Raw genomic sequence first — 17,327 nt, 5'->3', positions numbered from 1 at the left:
CCACCCAGGCGCCCAATAAATAAAATCTTTAAAAATAAAAATAAAAAAATAAAAAAAATAAAAAGTGGGCAATGGGGGCACTGGGTGGCTCAGCTGGTTAAGCACCCAACTCTTGGTTTCAGCTCAGGTCATGATCTCGGGATCATGAGATCAAACCCTGCATCAGGCTCCGTACTCAGTGAGGAGTCTGCTTGAGATTCTCTCCCTCTGCCCCTATCCCCTCTCTATTTCTCCCTAAAATAAATAAATACATCTCTAAAAATAAATAAATAAATAAATAACAATTTTAAATGAGCAGTGGATTTGAATAGACATTTTTCCAAAGAAGACATCCCATCCAGATGGCCAGCAGACACACGAAAAGATGCTCAACAACACTCATCATCAGGGAAATGCAAATGAGAACCACAGTGAGGAATCACCTCACACCTGTCTGAATGAGTAGTACCAAAAAGACAAGAAACAACAAGTGCTGGCAAGGATGTAGAGAAAAGGAAGCCTTCGTGCACTTTGGGTGAGCATGTAATTGTTGCGGTATTATTTACAATAGCCAAGATATGGAAGCAACCAGGCACCAGGGTGGCTCAGTCAGTTAAGCGTCTGCCTTTGGCTCAGGTCATGATCCCGGGGGCCTGGGATTGAGCCCTGCCTCAGGCTCTCCACTCGGCAAGGAGTCTGCTTCTCCCTCTCCCTCTGTGATCTCTCTCGCTTTTGCTCTCTCTCAAATCAATCAATAAATAAAATCTTAAAAAAAAAAAAAGATATGGAAGCAGCCCAAGTGTCCATCCATAGATACATGGATAGAGAAGATGTGGTGTACATACACAGTGGAATATTACTCAGCCATAAAAAAGAATCTTGCCGTTTTTGACAACATGGGTGGACCTAGAGGGTATTACGCTGAGTGAAATATGTCAAAGAAAAACAAATACTATTTGATTTCACTTATATGTGGAATCTAGAAACAAAACCAACAAACAACAACGACAACAACAAACCAGAAGCAGACTCATAAACACAGAGAACAATAAAAAAAGAAAAGAAGGGGCGCCTGGGTAGCTCAGTTGGTTAAGCGACTGCCTCCGGCTCAGGTCATGATCCTGGAGTCCCGGGATCGAGTCCCGCATCGGGCTCCCTGCTCGGCGGGGAGTCTGCTTCTCCCTCTGACCCTCCTCCCTCTCATGCTCTCTGTCTCTCATTCTCTCTCTCTCAAATAAATAAAAATAAAATCTTTAAAGAAAAGAAAAGAAAGTAGGTACAATATCATCAACCCCATTTTACAAACAAGAAAACCAATGACCAGAGTCGTGAAGTAATGGGCCAAAGCTCACGCAGCTTCCAAATGGCCGGGCTCAGATTTGGATTCAGGCAGTCTGGTACCAGAGCCCAAACATTTCTTTCTTTTTTTTTTTAAAGATTTATTTATTTGTTTTACAGAAAGAAAGCCCAAGCGCGTGCATGTGAGTTCGGTGTGGGGAGAGGGAGAGGGGGAATCCTCAAGCAGACTCCCTGCTGAGCAGGGAGCCTGACATGAGACTCTGTCCATGCCCGAGACCATGACCTGAGCTGAAATCAAGAGTCGGCCCCTTAACCGACTGAGCCACCCAGGTGCCTCCCAAGCATTTTTTTTTAAAAAACCGACTGTATTACCTATCAACAGAGATTACGTCATGTAGTAGAAGAACACATTTCACAATAAAAAACAACAACAAAAACAAAAACAAAACCAAAAAGAAATGTTTCCAATTGAAGGCTGACTTGATAGCTCACAAGCAGCTAGGTACTGGCCTTTCACCATATTTGGACATGACTTCCCAGCACAGGGCTGGGCTGCAGAGGGATGAGAAGTCAGCCAGCAAAGGAAGGGGGAGGTACGATTTACACGCCACCTGGTTTCTGATCTTTTCGTCGACAAATCATTTCGTCGCCTTTGGAAAAATTACTCTATGACCAGAGACGTCCCGAGAATGTGCTGCCAGGAGGGCATTCTGCTGTGCGAGCGAAGGTCAGGATGGCCCTCAGCCAGCCCGCAGGGTCAGGAGGGGCAGTGCCCCAATCCCAGGTCGGGTGGACCCGGGGACCAGGTCTGCAGTTCCTCGGTCTTCAAGAGATGGGGGTTACTGTGCTATTTGTAAGTTGCTCTGTGGTGTTATCAATCAAACTTCTCAGACAGAAGCCACGCCAAAGCCATGGAAACTCCAGGCTTACAGCTGGAGAGATGCCATGGTTGGACCAAGGAAGTCAGAAGTTCCTACTGACGAAGCCAAGTCAGAGCCGGCTGGCGAAAGGGAAGGTGCAAAGCACTCATGTGGATTCCATTTACAGACCAGAATTCCCTCGCTCAGAAGCACATCCCAATCTGTCAGGAATCCACAGGCCCGCTGGGGCTCCGGGCAGGCCGGGTCACTGAAGTGGATGAGAAATGGCTCGATGACAGGGATGCAAAATGCCTCCCTCACTCAGGTCCTCGTCAGGGGAAAGAGCCAAGGAGCCCGAGATGTGGCAAGAAATCAGAAGGCAGCAGAACCTCACAATCTGAATGACCTGGGGGGGGGCGGGGGGCGGGGAACGGGAAGGCCCAGGCAGGGCCAGGCAACCACAGCACTGAGACAGCAGACCCCTTCCTCAACTTCCTGTTGGGTATGAACCCCACCTGCCTTGTCCCCAAGTCTGAATTTAACCGGATCAATCACCACTGCCTATGACATGGCCATTGACCTTACCTTTCAGGCCTCTTCTTGCAGTGGGAAGGCCTTTGGCCCCAGGGACAGGGGCTGGGTGGGATGGTCCTCATGGGCAAGTGCGCGGCCCCTGGCCGTGAGTGAGGTGAGGGACCCGGCTCACAGGAGGAGCACGGGAATGGGGATGCGGAGCCCTGCAGGAGGAAATCCGAGGAGGGCAGTTTAAGTTCTAGTTTATTTATTTATTTTTTTTTTAAAGATTTTATTTGTTTATCTGAGAGAGAGAATGGGAGACAGAGAGCATGAGAGGGGGAGGATCAGAGGGAGAAGCAGACTCCCCGCTGAGCAGGGAGCCCAATGTGGGACTCGATCCCGGGACTCCGGGATCATGACCTGAGCCGAAGGCAGTCGCTTAACCGACTGAGCCACCCAGGCGCCCTTAAGTTCTAGTTTAAAAAACACTCCACATCTTCTTGCTTCACTGTCCCGAAGCACAGGGCCCTTACCTAAGGCATGTACGCTTCACCCCCTGCCCACCCTTCTTCCTACCTCAAACTACTCCGTAACTATCTCTGCCCTGAGGTGTTTGGGATCCTCAAGAAAGGACACAACACATTTTAGTGTGTGTGTGTGTATTGCATAGTTTGCTAGATCTGCCATCACAACATAGACTGGGCGGCCTACACAACAGCAGTGTATTTTCTCACAGTTCTGGAGGCTGGAAGCCCAAGACTGTGGTGCCAGCCGTGTGGGGTTCTCCCTCCTTGACTTGCAGACGGCTGCGTCTCATCGTGTCCTCCTGGGAGCTTCCCTCTGTGCGTGTCCGTGGGAGTCCATTTGCGTTGCTATAACGAAAGATCAGAAACCAGGTGGCATGTAAATAGCAGACCTGTATTGCTCACAGTGCTGGAGGCCGGAAGTCCCAGATGAAGACACCAGCAGATTTGGTGCCTGGCGAGGGCCCACCTCCTGGTTCTCCATGTCCTCACACGGTGGAAGGAGTGAGGGAGCTCTCTGGGGTCTCTCTCATAAGGGCACCAATCCTATTCCTGACGGTTCCATGACCTAATCACTTCCCAAAGGCCCGACCTCCTAACAGCAACACCTTGGGGGTTAGGATTTAACCTATTCTGGGGGGCCACAAACATTCAATCCATAGCAGTGTCTGTGTCCTAATCTCTTCTTATAAGGACGCCAGTCTAACCCATATGACCTGATTTTACCTAAATCACCTCTTTAGTTTTTTTTAAAGATTTATTTATTGATTTTATTTTATTAAAGATTTTATTTATTCATTTGAAAGAGAGAGAGAACAAATTGGGGGAGGGGCAGAGAGAGAAGCAGACTCCTCGAGGAACTGGGGCCTGACTTGGGACTCAATCCTAGGACCCTGAGATCATGACCTGAGCTAAAGGCAGATGTTTAACCAACTGAGCCACCCACATGCCCTATTTATTCATTTGAGAGAGAGAGCATGCACACACACATACACACACGCACACGAATGAGCATGGGTCAGGGGGCGGGGAGAGCGGGGGCAGAGGAGAGGGAGAGAGAGAATTCTCAAGCAGACTCCCCGCTGAGCACAGAGCCCCAGGCGGGGCTCAATCCCAGGACCCTGAGATCATGACCTGAGCCGAAATCAAGAGTCTGACGCTTAACCAACTGAGCCACCCAGGCGCCCCTAAGTCACTTCTTTAAAAGTCTATCTCCAAAGACAATTGCATCCTGAGGGACTGGGGGTTAGGGCATCACCATATGAATCTGGAGGTGAGGGACACAATCCAGCCCATAACGGTAGGTAAGGACCTGGGAGGCTCTGCTGCACACGGCATTAGCACAAGTCCGATCAATAATGCTTTGTTTCACTTACTGGAAATAGCTCAGTTTTTAGCAAGGGAGGTAGAGAAACAGCATTGTTTTGTTATCTTCATTTCTACTCTCACTGCTTGTAAATGAAAACAACACCTACAGTAGTTCAAATCTCAGAATTTGTTAGCTATATTTTCTCCTAGATTTTTTTTAATACTTTGGCTCCATGATCCATCCCCAAAGCAAGGCAGATATCAAAAAACAACCCCGCAGGCTACCATCACCTACAGTAAGGAGCAAGGTGGCGAGCAAGGGCCGCCATGGGCATGGTTGACCGCCATCATCCAGAATCCCACCACGAAGGAAAGACTCATGGTCACATGTGCTGTATTCCCTTCTTCCTGTTGTTCCATCCACTAGTATTTCACATTGTTGAGAGCATCCTTTATATTGAAATCAGAGTCTTGCCTTTTTCTGTTACATTTTATCATACACTTTTCCAAACATCATTAAAAAGGATCCATTGATGGGGCACCTGGGTGGCTCAGTGGCTGAGGCGTCTGACTCTTGATCTCAGCTCAGGTCTTAATCTCAGGGTCGTGAGTCCAAGCCCCACAGTGGGCTCTGTGCTGGGTGTGGAGCCTACTTAAAAAATTTTTTAGGGGCACCTGGGTGGCTCAGTCAGTTAAGCATCTGCCTTTCGCTCAGGTCAATCCCAGAGTCCTGGGTTCAAGCCCCATGTCAGGCTCCCCACTCAGCAGGGAGTCTGCTTCTCCCTCTCCTTTTGCCCCTCCTTCTGCTCGTGCTCACACGTGCTCTCTCTCAAATAAATAAATAAAAATTAAAAAAATTTAAATAATAATAATAAAGGATCCGTTGACATGTTGAATGATTGCATAATATTGCATGATGTTTCAGGACACAGTAGACTCAACCATTTCCAGTCATTGGACATTTAGGTTGTTTCCAGTTTTTAACAATTACAAATAATGCTGACAAACATCTTTGGCATACACGCTTGCCTGCATTTCTGATAATTTCTCTCGGCTACATTCCTGCAACATGGACACGTTTGCCTTCAAGGCTTTTGGAGCACAGGAAAACCACTGTCTTTCCAAGCCTGTGACTTCATGGGTCAGGGAAGAACTCGTTGGGGCTTCCCCTGATGCTAATCCAACATTTGGTCCTACGTTCCTACTAGGGGTACCTTCACCCTCTGCCCACATTTCCACCCAAGCACAATTAGGACTCACCGTAATTACAGGGTGCTGAGATAGATACAGGGCATCAAAAGGCAAAACAGCTGCTAGTAGGGAAAAGGTGAGGAGGGGCACAGAAATGCTGGCATTTACCAAGCGCTTTTCCTCCAAAGGGCTCAAAGGTTTCCAGAGATATGGTCTCATTAATCTTCACGGGTCTGTGATTTTTCTTTCTGATAGAGACCCAAACAGAAACTGTATTTGTTGGTGTGTATTTGTGCATTCGCTATGCTCCTGCTTTCTTGATGTTCCCTAAAAGGGCTTTTATATTTGGGACTTCTGATTTGTGCAGAGGACAAAAAGTCCCAAACTGAGTCTATTTATCTCTTACCCTTAAAACTCATGGGAGGAAAGGAGGAAGGACAGTTAGTCACATTTTAAGAATGAACAGAGACGCTAAGTAACCCAGCACAGGGTGTCCCCACCAAAGTGGTGGTTCAGGGCAGAAGCCCTAATTGAAAGCTGCACACCAAGCAGGTTTCTTTCTTTCAAAGTTGCTTGCTTTCACCTTTTTGCAAAAAAACATTTTTGAAAGGAACTGTGATAGAGTAATGGCTCCCCCAAAGATGTTCACACCCTTTCGTCAAAACCTATCAGTAAATTACCTCACAAAGGGATAGACCTTGCTGATATGATTACATTAGGGATCTTGAGATGGATTATTAGGTATAATCACAAGGATCCCTAGAAGAAGGAGGCAAAGGATACCACCAAGAGAGTGAAAAGACAACCCAAGAACGAGAGAAAATATCTGCAAATCAAATGTCTGATAAGGGATTAATATCCAGAATATGTAAAGAACTCTTACAACTCAACAACAAAAAGACAAACCACTCAATTAGTGCATGGGCAAAGAACTTGAACAGACATTTCTCCAAAGAAGATATACAGATGTCCAACAAGCACATGAAAGGATGCATCTAATCCCTCGTCATTAGGGAAACACACGACCACAAGGAGATACCATTTCACACCCACTAGGATAACTGGAATCAAAAAGACAGACAACCAAGCATTAGCAAGGGTGTGGAGCAATTGGAACCCCTGTACATTGCTGGTAAAGTGATGTAGCTACTTAGGGAAAACAATTTGGCAGCTCCTCAAAAATCTAAACATAGGGGCGCCTGGCTGGTTCAGCCTATAGAGCATGCGGCTGTTGATCTCAGCATCCTGAGTTCAAGCCCCATGTTGGATGTGGAGCTTACTTAAAAAAAAAAAAAAAAAAAGTAAAGATAGAATTTTCACATAATCCCAGAATTCCACTCCTAGGTATATACCCCAAAGAATAAAAAACAGGAACTTAAATAGATAACTTATACTCCAGTATTCATAGCGGCATTATTCACAATAGCCAAAGACAGAAATAGCCCAAAGTCCATCAACAGATGAACAGATAAACAAATGTGGTATGAATATATATGCAAATATGTATACATAATGGAATATCATTCAGCGATAAAAGGAATGAAGTTCTAGAACATGCTACAAGTTGGATGACCCTTGAAGACCTTATGCTAGGTAAAATTACCAAACACAAAGGACAAATACTGCAGGACTCCATCTACATGGAATATTTAGAATGGCAAATTCATAGATGCTGCAAGCGGATTTGCAGTCAGCATCAGCCAGGGGAGGAGGGAGTGGGGGTTATTTCCTAACGGGTACAGAGTTTCCACTTGGGTAGTGAAGGGTTTTACAAATCGAGATGGCCGCACTACCTTGGGAATGTAATTCATGTCGCTGAATTGTACACTTGAAAAATTGGTTAAATGTCGGTTTTGTGTTATATATATTAAATGACAATGGAGATGAAGAAGGAGGCAAGAGGGCCAAGGTCAGAAAAAAGAGACATGAGGACAGAAGCCGAGACTGGAACAATGAACGTGCTTTGTGATGGAGGAAGGGGCCAGGAGCCAAGGAATGTGGGCAGCCTCGAGAAGCAGAAAGAGCTAAGAAAACAGATTCTCCTCTGGAGCTTCCAGAAGGAAAGCAGCCCTGCCTAGACGTCTGGATTCCAGCCCCCTAAGACTCCTTTTGGACTTAGACCTCCAGGACTATAAGATAATAAATCTGTGTTTTTTAAGCCGCCAGGTTTGAGATGATTTGTTACAGCAGCAATAAGAAAAATATGCATGAGGGCGCCTGGGTGGCTCAGTCGTTAAGTGTCTGCCTTCGGCTCAGGTCATGATCCTGGGGACCTGGGATCGAGCCCCACATTGGCCTCCCTGCTCCACGGGAAGCCTGCTTCTCCCTCTCCCACTCCCTCTGCTTGTGTTCCTGCTCTCGCTATCTCTCTCTCTGTCAAATAAATAAATAAAAAATCTTTAAAAAAAAAAAAAGAAAAAATGCACAGACATAAAACCTTATTCCTGTATTATCATTCACGAACCACAATACACTAATTCACTTTGTAGTTGACCCACATGACTTTTTTAAAAAAGATTTTATTTATTTATTTATTTATTTATTTATTTATTTATTTATTTATTTGAGAGAGAGCATGAGCAGGGGGTTGGGGGGCAGAGGGAGAGGGAGAAGCAGACTCCCCGCTTCCCAGGACCCTGGGATCATGCCCTGAGCCAAAGGCAGATGCTTAACCGACTGAGCCACCCAGGCGCCCCTATCCACATGACTTTTAAAGTTCCTCAGCAAACAGCACTAGAGTTGGGTCCAGTGCCGACAGCCAGAAGGAGGGGCCACTCTGTACTTAACCAGCATGTTATCAGTCAGTGGTGTTCTCTTATGAAAAGGTAGGCTGTGGAATGGATTCAGTTAATGATATCCCAAAGAAAAAGAATTCTCCCTACAAATACAACCCTGACAATTCATTCAAGTTTGAGCTGTATAATTTATGGAAATTATACCTGTATGTAGGGTCCCATTCCTGTGTCCACTGCCTCCCTCATCTTGCCCTTCTCCTGGCACCGGGCCCCACCTCCCACCACACTGTTCCCCTGAGGGCCGGAACCAGGTCTTAGCAAGCTTGGCATCCACAGCACAGAATTTACATTTTCATCCTTGTATCCAATCATGGAAGGAAAGCCTTTATATTTGAGAATCTCCTAGGTGGGGAGATAACGTGCTGAAGAGTATCTTGAAAAATCGAAGAAACCAGGATGTCCGGAGGATGTCTACATCCCAACAAGTGACACGTAGAGACATAACAGCATTAACTTCCAAGAACTTACAGAACTTTACTATCTGGCCCCAGCATCTCTGTCCAACATCTCATATTATGCTGTTTCTCTTAAAACACTGGCCTACAGCTGGTTTCAATTCCTCAGATTCTCTATGCTGAATTCCAAAGCGGCCTATTATCCATTTACCATCTGTACATGACTCTGCTCCATGAACTCTATAACTGCTAAGTAGGTTACAGACAGGTGCCGTGGGCTCAGTTCCCTGAGCGCCAAGCCAGGGGCTGCAGACATCCTTCACAGGGTGGCACTGGGTGGGGACAAGGGCTCTGCTGGCGGGGGCTCAGTAAGGATCAACCATGATCCCTACTGAGCCTTGAGGCTGGACCACAGTGGTCCGTGGTGGAGGCTGTGGATTCGGACGACCCCTGAGGCGCTCTTTTTCATTGTGGGGATAGACACATAATAACCGAGGAGGAGTGGAAACCAGGTGGGACACTAGAACACGTCTCCAGATCACTTTTATTTTTTTTCTAATTACAAAAGGGGCGCGTGTTTACTGAAAATACTTTGGAAACCAGAGAAAAATACAAAGAAAAAAAATGCAAACCATCTGTAATCCAGCCATCTTGAGATAACTGCTATCCCTTCCCCAGCGCCCTCTAAACCCTTACGCTGCCTTGTCTTTGTTCACAGCCCTGTTATATCATCATTATTATTATTATTACTACTATTACTACTACTACTAGTGCATGAGGGCACTATGGAGTCAAGTGCAAAATTAAGGCATCTGAGTGGGTGGTTAATTGACTCTTCAGCTCACTCCATTCCTCATCCTCAGGTTTGCCTTGCCTTAAAAAATTTGCCGTCAGGGCACCTGGGTGGCTCAGTCGGTAAATGTCTGCCTTCAGCTCAGGTCGTGATCTCAGGGTCCTGGGATGGAGCCCCACATCGGGGTCCACCACACTCAGCGTGGAGTTGCTTGTCACTCTCCCTCCCTCTCTGCCCCTCCCCCCAGAGGGTTCACTTGCCTAGATCTGAAGGATACCTTCTTCTGCCTCCGCTTAGCTCCCCAGAGCCAGCCACTGTTTGCCTTTGAATGGTCTGAACCTGATACAGGGCACCAGATGCAACTGACTTGGACGTGCCTCCCGCAGCGGTTTGAAAACTCACCAACCCTCTTTGGGGAAGCACTGGCCGCAGACCTCGCCAGCTTCCCAAGAGAGGCCACACGATGCACCCTCCTCCAGTATGTGGATGACCTTCTCCTCGCCAGTGACACACAAGAAGACTGCACAAAAGGCACCAAGGCCCTCCCACAGCTCCTGTCAGACTCGGGATACCAAGCCTCATGGAAGAAGGCATAAATCTGCCAACAACAGGTCCGATACCTTGGTTTCCTCCTCATCCAAGGGAAAAGAGAACCAGGGGCAGAGAGGAAAAGGGTCATCATCTCCCTGCCACAGCCCCAGACAAAAAGGGGCCTACAAGAACTCCTGGGAGCTGCAGGATTCTGCTGCATCTGGATCCCTGGGTTCTCGGCAATAGCAAGACCCCTTTATGATCTCTTAGGGGGACCCGATCGAGAACCCCCTGCCTGGACTGAGGAAGCAGAAACCGCTTTCACAGAGATAAAGACCACCCTGGGGCGGGTTCCAGCCCTGGGCCTACCAGATGTAGAAAAACCCTTCAATCTCTTTGTGCATGAAAAGGAAAAAATAGTGCTCGGGGTACTCACCCAGACTGTTGGGCCCTGGAAACGGCCAGTCACTTACCTGTCAAAGAAGCTGGACCCCATGGCAGCGGGATGGCCACCGTGCCTCAGGGCGCTGGCAGCCACAGTCCTACTCATCAAGGAGGCGGACAAACTTACCCTGGGCAAGAACTTAAGGTCAAGGTCCCTCACGCAGTTGTGTCCCTCATGAATGCACGGGGACATGGCTTCCTTTCCAACTCTCGGCTAGCACAATACCAAGGGCTCTTCTGTGAAAACCCACGGGTCGCCCTCAAAACAGTAAGGACATTAAATCCAGCAACCTTTCTCCCCACGGAAGAGGGGGAGACCAGACCATGACTGCTCCGAGGTGACTGATGAAGTCTACATGAGCCGTCCAGATCTGCGGGATCAAGCCGTAAAGCATCCAGAGCTCACGCTGTTCAGCGATGGCAGCAGTTACCTACAAGTGGGTGCCCAGAAAGCAGGTTATGCAGTAACCACAACCACTGAAGTCCTAGAAGCTAAGGCATTACCAGCTGGATGGTTAGCTCAACAGGCCAAATTATATGCCTTAGTCCGAGCCGAGCCCTCGGTGAAGGCAAGTGAGTCAACATCTATACTGACTCTCGGTACACCTTTGCTACTGTAGATATCCATGGAGCCGTCTACTAGGAAAGGGGCCTCCTAACCGCCGCAGGAAAAGCTATCAAGAACAAGGAGATACTGAGACTCCTTGAAGCCATCTGGCTTCCAAAGGAAGTAGCAATCCTGCACTGTAAGAGACACCAGAAAGGAGACGACCCCATAGAGTGGGGAAATTGACAGATGAGGCAGCCAAGACCGCAGCCAGCGAGGACATGGACAGAGCCCCTTCCCTCACCATGGCCCTGATACCCCCGGAAGAAGTTCCTCCACCCAGTTACACTAAAAAGGAAAAGGGATGGACCATGGCTGAGGGGACCACCCTGACTGAAAAGGGACCGTGGATGATGCCAGACGGGCGCCCATCTTTGTTCCAACAGCAACTGGAGGGCATCTAGGCAAGGAACACCACCGACTCACTCATCCGGGGAAAACTGCATTAGAGGCCCTTCTCAAGAAGCACTCTACATCAGTCAGCTGCCAGCATTATGCCGAGCAATGAGTGAATGATGCATAACATGTGCTAAAAATAATGCTCAGTCTGCACCACGGCCCCCACCAGGTGTCCAGAGAGTGGGAGCAACCCCCTTCAAAGATCTAAAGGTAGACTTCACAGATGTGCAGCCGAGTAGGGGGTTCAGATATCTCCTAGTAATAGTATGCACATACTTTGGGTGGGTCAAAGCCTTCCCGACTAGGACGGAGCAAAGCCGGGAAGTAGCTAAAGTCTTCTTGCAGGAGATCGTGCCCCGGTTCGGCCTGCCATTAACAATCCATAGCGACAGTGGACCCGCATCTGTAGCAGACATTGTACAGGTCTTGACCAAATCTCTCAACATCACCTGGAGACCCCACACCGCTTACCGGCCCCAAACTTCAGGGAAAGTAGAGCGAATGAATCGCACCCTCAAGGGAACCTTAGCAAAGTTTTGTCAGGAGACTAACCTCCCATGGCCGGATCTGCTACCCCAGCTCTCCTGCGTGCTCGCTGTATGCCCAGGACATCAGGTTTCTCTCCATTCAAATTAACATATGGACGGCCTCCCCCGTGCTTGGGAAGTCTTCCAGGAAACCTACATCAGGTTGGAGATAAAGGGATATAGGAGCAGCTTCAGGCCCTGGGGGCCACCCTAAATAAATTACAAAAGTACACCATCGGGAGGGCCCCAACCTCCTTAGGGTCTCAGGTACACTCCTTCCAGACAGGGGACTCAGTTTGGGTCAAAGATTGGAAGAAAGACCCCCTCAAACCTCAGTGGACAGGGCCCCACACTGTTGTTCTAACTCCCCTACTGCCCTCAAGGTCTCAGGTGTCACCCCATGGGTCCACCACTCCAGAGTGAAGAAAGCTCATCATTCGGACGAGGAGCCACACCAGTGGAGAGTCCAGCCAGACTTCACGAACCGACTCCAGCTTCACCTTCGACAAGACCCCACCGACTGATGGACACCTGCTCACCGTGATCTCCCTCATCTTGGGAGTCACACTCTACACTGTTGCCCCTCCTCACTGGACTTTCCCCCAGAGGCTTACTATTGTCATTGCTTATTGGGTGTCCCTAGGGTGTATTACTGCACTTACTTGTCCATGGGTTTCATCTGCTGACAGGTTAACCACGATGGCTCCCTCTACCTAAGGTCATAGATCCCACTTTCATGGGCCTCTGCTTTTCTGAGCGCATTTCACCATGGTTTTCCTGGCCTCAGTCAGTCCCTGTCTTCTGCTACCTGGTGTGCTGTTCCTCCGCACTGCCTCTAGCTTGTCCGGCCAGGCAAGGGGGGCAAACTCTCATATCACTGTTACAGGCAAATGGACTTTCCAGCTTATCCGCCTCAATCCCACACCAGCGCCCCCACTGACTTCTTCCACCTGGGATGTGCACACACCGAAGGTTAACCTCCATTTTGATGGATGCCAGCTTCTTGATACCTCCTGGGAACCTCATAGACAGTGTTCCTACCATGGTCCTCACTCTGGTTACTGGCTGGTAGATATCTACATCCATGGGGGCCCTACGCCTCAACAGCCAAACACCTGCCCTCAGTTCTGCTCGCAAGCCTGGGGATGTGAGTCATGGGTGGCGACTTGGCCGGGAATGGAACGATGGTCCACCAGGTGGCGCCTCAAACAGCGCAGTGACATCCGGATTTCCTTGTCATGCAAGGCCGCCCCATCCTCTTGCCCTAATGATCACTGTATACCGCTCACCCTCTCAGTCTTAGAACCCAATGCCACATCATGGGCTACAGGAATCATTCTCCTGTTGGGCCAATATCACCCTATGGGGACCGACCCCATGGCCAAATTTATGATTAAGTCCATGTTCACTCCAAGCCTTACAGTCAACCCTCAGAGTCAGACAGAAAATAACTCGTCCTGGCGCATCCCCGGGGCCCCCATCCACACGCAGCAAGCATCTATAGTGCAACCGTTAGGTATGATTAACACCTCCCACCAAGCGTTTAACCACTCAAATCCACCCCTAGCATCTGACTGCTGGATCTGTATGAATCCCGGTCCCGTCCAATACCTAGGTGTCATCATCAACCAATCCACCGTGTCACCTCCCGCCTCGGCACCGGGAACCTCAGATTATCCCTTTCTGGCTCCGGTACCGCTGTATGGCAACTCTTCCTCTCCCGTCACAGGCCGCAGCTGGGTCTGTGCGCCTAACAACACTTTTCTAGCTTGTGATCAAGGTGTATACATCTGCATCACCCCGCACGATCAATCATGCATGCTTGTCAGTCTCTTACCTGATCTTTCAGTCCTCCCCGGGAGCGACGCCCCACTCATATGGAGACCTCCTAGCTGCCCTCGACGCTCCCATGAGGCCATCCCTCTTATCGTGAGCCTGCTGGCCGTGTCGGGTGTTGCCCTCGGCACCACTGGTGTCAGGATGTCTCAGGTTCAGTACCAGGGGTTAACTCAACAATTCACGGTGGACTTTTCTGCCTTTACTCAATCGGCCCTGGCCCTGCAGCGCCAACTCAATTCACTGGCCTCAGTGGTCCTCAAATCAGGTGTGGGCTAGACTTACTCACGGCCACGCAGGGGGTGTTCTGCCTCTTCTTACAGGAGGAATGTTGTTTCTATGCCAATGAGTCGGGGGTGGTCCAGGAAACTCTGACCCAATTACAGGAACAAGTACATCGCCGGTGGGAATCACTCCAGCGGACAACTTGGTGGGATACCCTCTCACAATGGTTCCCTTGGTTCACCCCCCTCGTAGGCCCCCTCCTAATGCTCCTCCTCATAGTAGCATTTGGTCCTTGTGTTCTTTTTTTTTTTTTTAAAGATTTTATTTATTTATTTGACAGAGAGAGAGACAGCGAGAGCAGGAACCCAAGCAGGGGGAGTGGGAGAGGGAGAAGCAGGCCTCCCGCGGAGCAGGGAGCCCAACGCGGGGCTCGATCCCAGGACCCTGGATCATGACCTGAGCCGAAGGCAGACGCCCAACAACCGAGCCACCCAGGCGCCCCTGGTCCTTGTATTCTTAATGACCTTACTAGGTTTATCACTACTCAAAATGCTAAAATCAGACTCCAGTTACTCCTTACTCACTATCGCCCCTTAGAAGATGAAGATGATGCCCTCTAAACTAGGTGTTTAAAGGGGCATCAAAGGGGGGAATGATAAGGAAAATCTGTGTCCTAAGATGGCCGACCGAGCCAGCGAGAGAGTCCCAGCCCCTGCTCCGGGGCTCTTCCAGATTCTTCTCCCTGCCCCGCTTCGCGCACGCGCCATAAGTGCCAATTATGCGGAAGTAGAAGTGTATAAATTGCCCCCTTTGTGCTCGGGGCTCAGACCTTTAGAGATCACTCTCCTCTGAGCCCGCCGGCGTTAAATAAACCTCCTATCCTCCAAGATCTCCGAGTGCCGCTTGGTTCTTCCGTCGGGTGATCCAGTCCAGGTTCCGTAACAGACCCATGTCAATCTAAAACAGGGTCTTTAGTGTTTGATTGATTAGTCTCCATTTCTGCCCTCTTTGTACCTCTCCAATTGTGAAGGGATGAGAAAATCTGTGTCAAAGATTGTTTTTAAGAATCAGGTTTTTAAGAATCAGGTTCTGGGGCACCTGGGTGACTTCCTCATCGGGCGCCTGGGTGGCTTAGTTGCTTGAGCGACTGCCTTCAGCTCAGGTCATGATCCTGGAGTCCCGGGATCGAGTCCCGCATCGGGCTCCCTGCTCGGCAGGGAGTCTGCTTCTCCCTCTGACCCTCCCGACCCTCCCCCCTCTCATGTGCTCTCTCTCTCAGTCTCTCTCTCTCTCTCAAATAAATAAAATCTTTAAAAACAAAAAAACTTCCTCATCAAAACTACTCTTTAACGAACCCATTCACTTTCATTCTTTCCCTCCAACAGCTTCACCGATATGGTCTTCCATCTTTGGACCCTGAAGAAGCCCACAGAGTGGTTGCAGATTTGAAAGCATGGCTCCTTCCCTCAGACTACTGTGAATTCCACGGCATCCTCAAGTTTTACTAAACTGAAGGAGGATATGTTTACGTCCTTCCCTGTCTGTTCCCTGCAGTGACCTTACATCAGGAACATACATTCATGCGGCGCCTGGGTGGCTCAGTCGGTTAATCATCTGTCTTCAGCTCAGGTCACGATCCCAGGGTCCTGGGATCGAGCCCCGCATCGGGCTCCCTGCTTGGTGGGGAGCCTGCTTCTCCCTCTGCCTGTCGCTCCCCCTGCTTGTGCTCTCCCTCTCTCTGACAAATAAATAAATAAAATCTTTAAAAAAAACATACATTCACTTTTAATAACTCAAAAAAATCAGTAAATAATTCAAGAGGTGCAAAAGGGTGTACCTTCCTGCCCTGGTGACTTGGTTTCCTACACACAGGCTACCCCTGTCACCTGTTTCTTGCAGCTCATGGACTGTAGATATCATTTGCCAATTCAAACAAGAAAGGTCTGTGTAAATGGTTTACTTTGCCCTGTGGCTTCAAGCTCCTTAAAAGAAAATCCACCCATTCAGCTCAGCAAACTTGAATTGCTACTCTACCCTCAGTCTCCACTGAAATGACACTTCTTCCTGGACGCCTTTCCTGTCCCTCCCTAACCTGTATCAGGTGATCCCCCTTGGTGCCCAGGACACCAGGCACTTGCCCCATTGTCCATCCTGTGTACTGAACAGCCTGGAAGTAGCCTGTGTGTCTGTTTCTTACCTCTGAGCAGGGGCCCGCACAGCACCAGCCACACAGACTGTGTTCAGGAACTATTTGCTGAAACAACATATTATCTGAATACCTACGTATATTCTGGATGATGCACTAAATCCTGGGAATGGAAAGGCGAATAAAGCATAATATCTACCCTAAACCTCCTGGCATCTTCATTTCATTTACAAGGAAAAAAAAAAAAGCAGAAAGAGAAAGATCCACTTCTATTAATTCGCCTCTGAACAGAGGTTCACTTGTCAACACAAACAGCACTTCTTATTTGCATAATCTGTCCTTCCTCTTAGTGTTAAGAAGTGTTCTACAGTCTCCCTTCATTGCCAAAACGTGGCCTACGGCTCCCATTAGTCTGCTTGGGGTGAAGCAGCAAAGACTGAAGATTTTACCTCGTCTTGCCATTTTTCTCCAGAGTCGCATGCACTTTACAGATAACGTCTTGAAATACACTCAGAAGCGGCAGCATGCGTTGGCGCTGTGAGGTGTCGGGCCAGGAGAGTGGTAAAAAGGCTCCGAGAAGGGCCATCCAGGTCCTCTGCCAGCCGCCAGCCCTCGGGAGTCTCTCCTGTGCGAAGGGGACCAACGGGGACCTTAGAGGGCTCTCCATGCTGGCAGCCCAGGGTGTGCGGAAGCCTTACCTGAGCTCCGGCATGCAGATGTCCCGGGTACCATCTGACACACGGAGAGGGCTCAGTACTGCTTGGAGCGGTGGTAATTCTTGTGCTATGATGACAGTTTTGATACTGATCATTTTTATTTTTTTTTATTTTTTTTTTTATTCTTATGTCAATCCCCATACATTACATCATTAGTTCTAGATGAAGTGTTCCATGATTCATTGTTCGTGCACAACACCCAGTGCTCCATGCAGAACGTGCCCTCCTCAATACCC

General features: G+C 48.7%; 1 long non-coding RNA gene across 1 annotated transcript in view; it reads right to left on the bottom strand.

Moving 5' to 3' along the window:
• The window catches only part of LOC115939248 (uncharacterized), a 33,065-nt gene that overhangs the window by 12,598 nt on the left and 3,140 nt on the right, over positions 1 to 17,327 (bottom strand). The window contains exon 2 of the long non-coding RNA XR_014145471.1: positions 3,389 to 3,526. This is a non-coding gene — a long non-coding RNA (uncharacterized LOC115939248). The remainder of the gene's footprint in view (positions 1 to 3,388; positions 3,527 to 17,327) is intronic.

This window comes from Leptonychotes weddellii, chromosome 5, assembly GCF_054177405.1.
Source record: "Leptonychotes weddellii isolate Sample4059 chromosome 5, ASM5417740v2, whole genome shotgun sequence".
Lineage (NCBI taxonomy): Eukaryota > Metazoa > Chordata > Mammalia > Carnivora > Phocidae > Leptonychotes > Leptonychotes weddellii.
The sequence above is the reverse complement of the archived record's forward strand: the minus strand, read 5'-3'. Positions and strand labels throughout refer to the sequence as shown.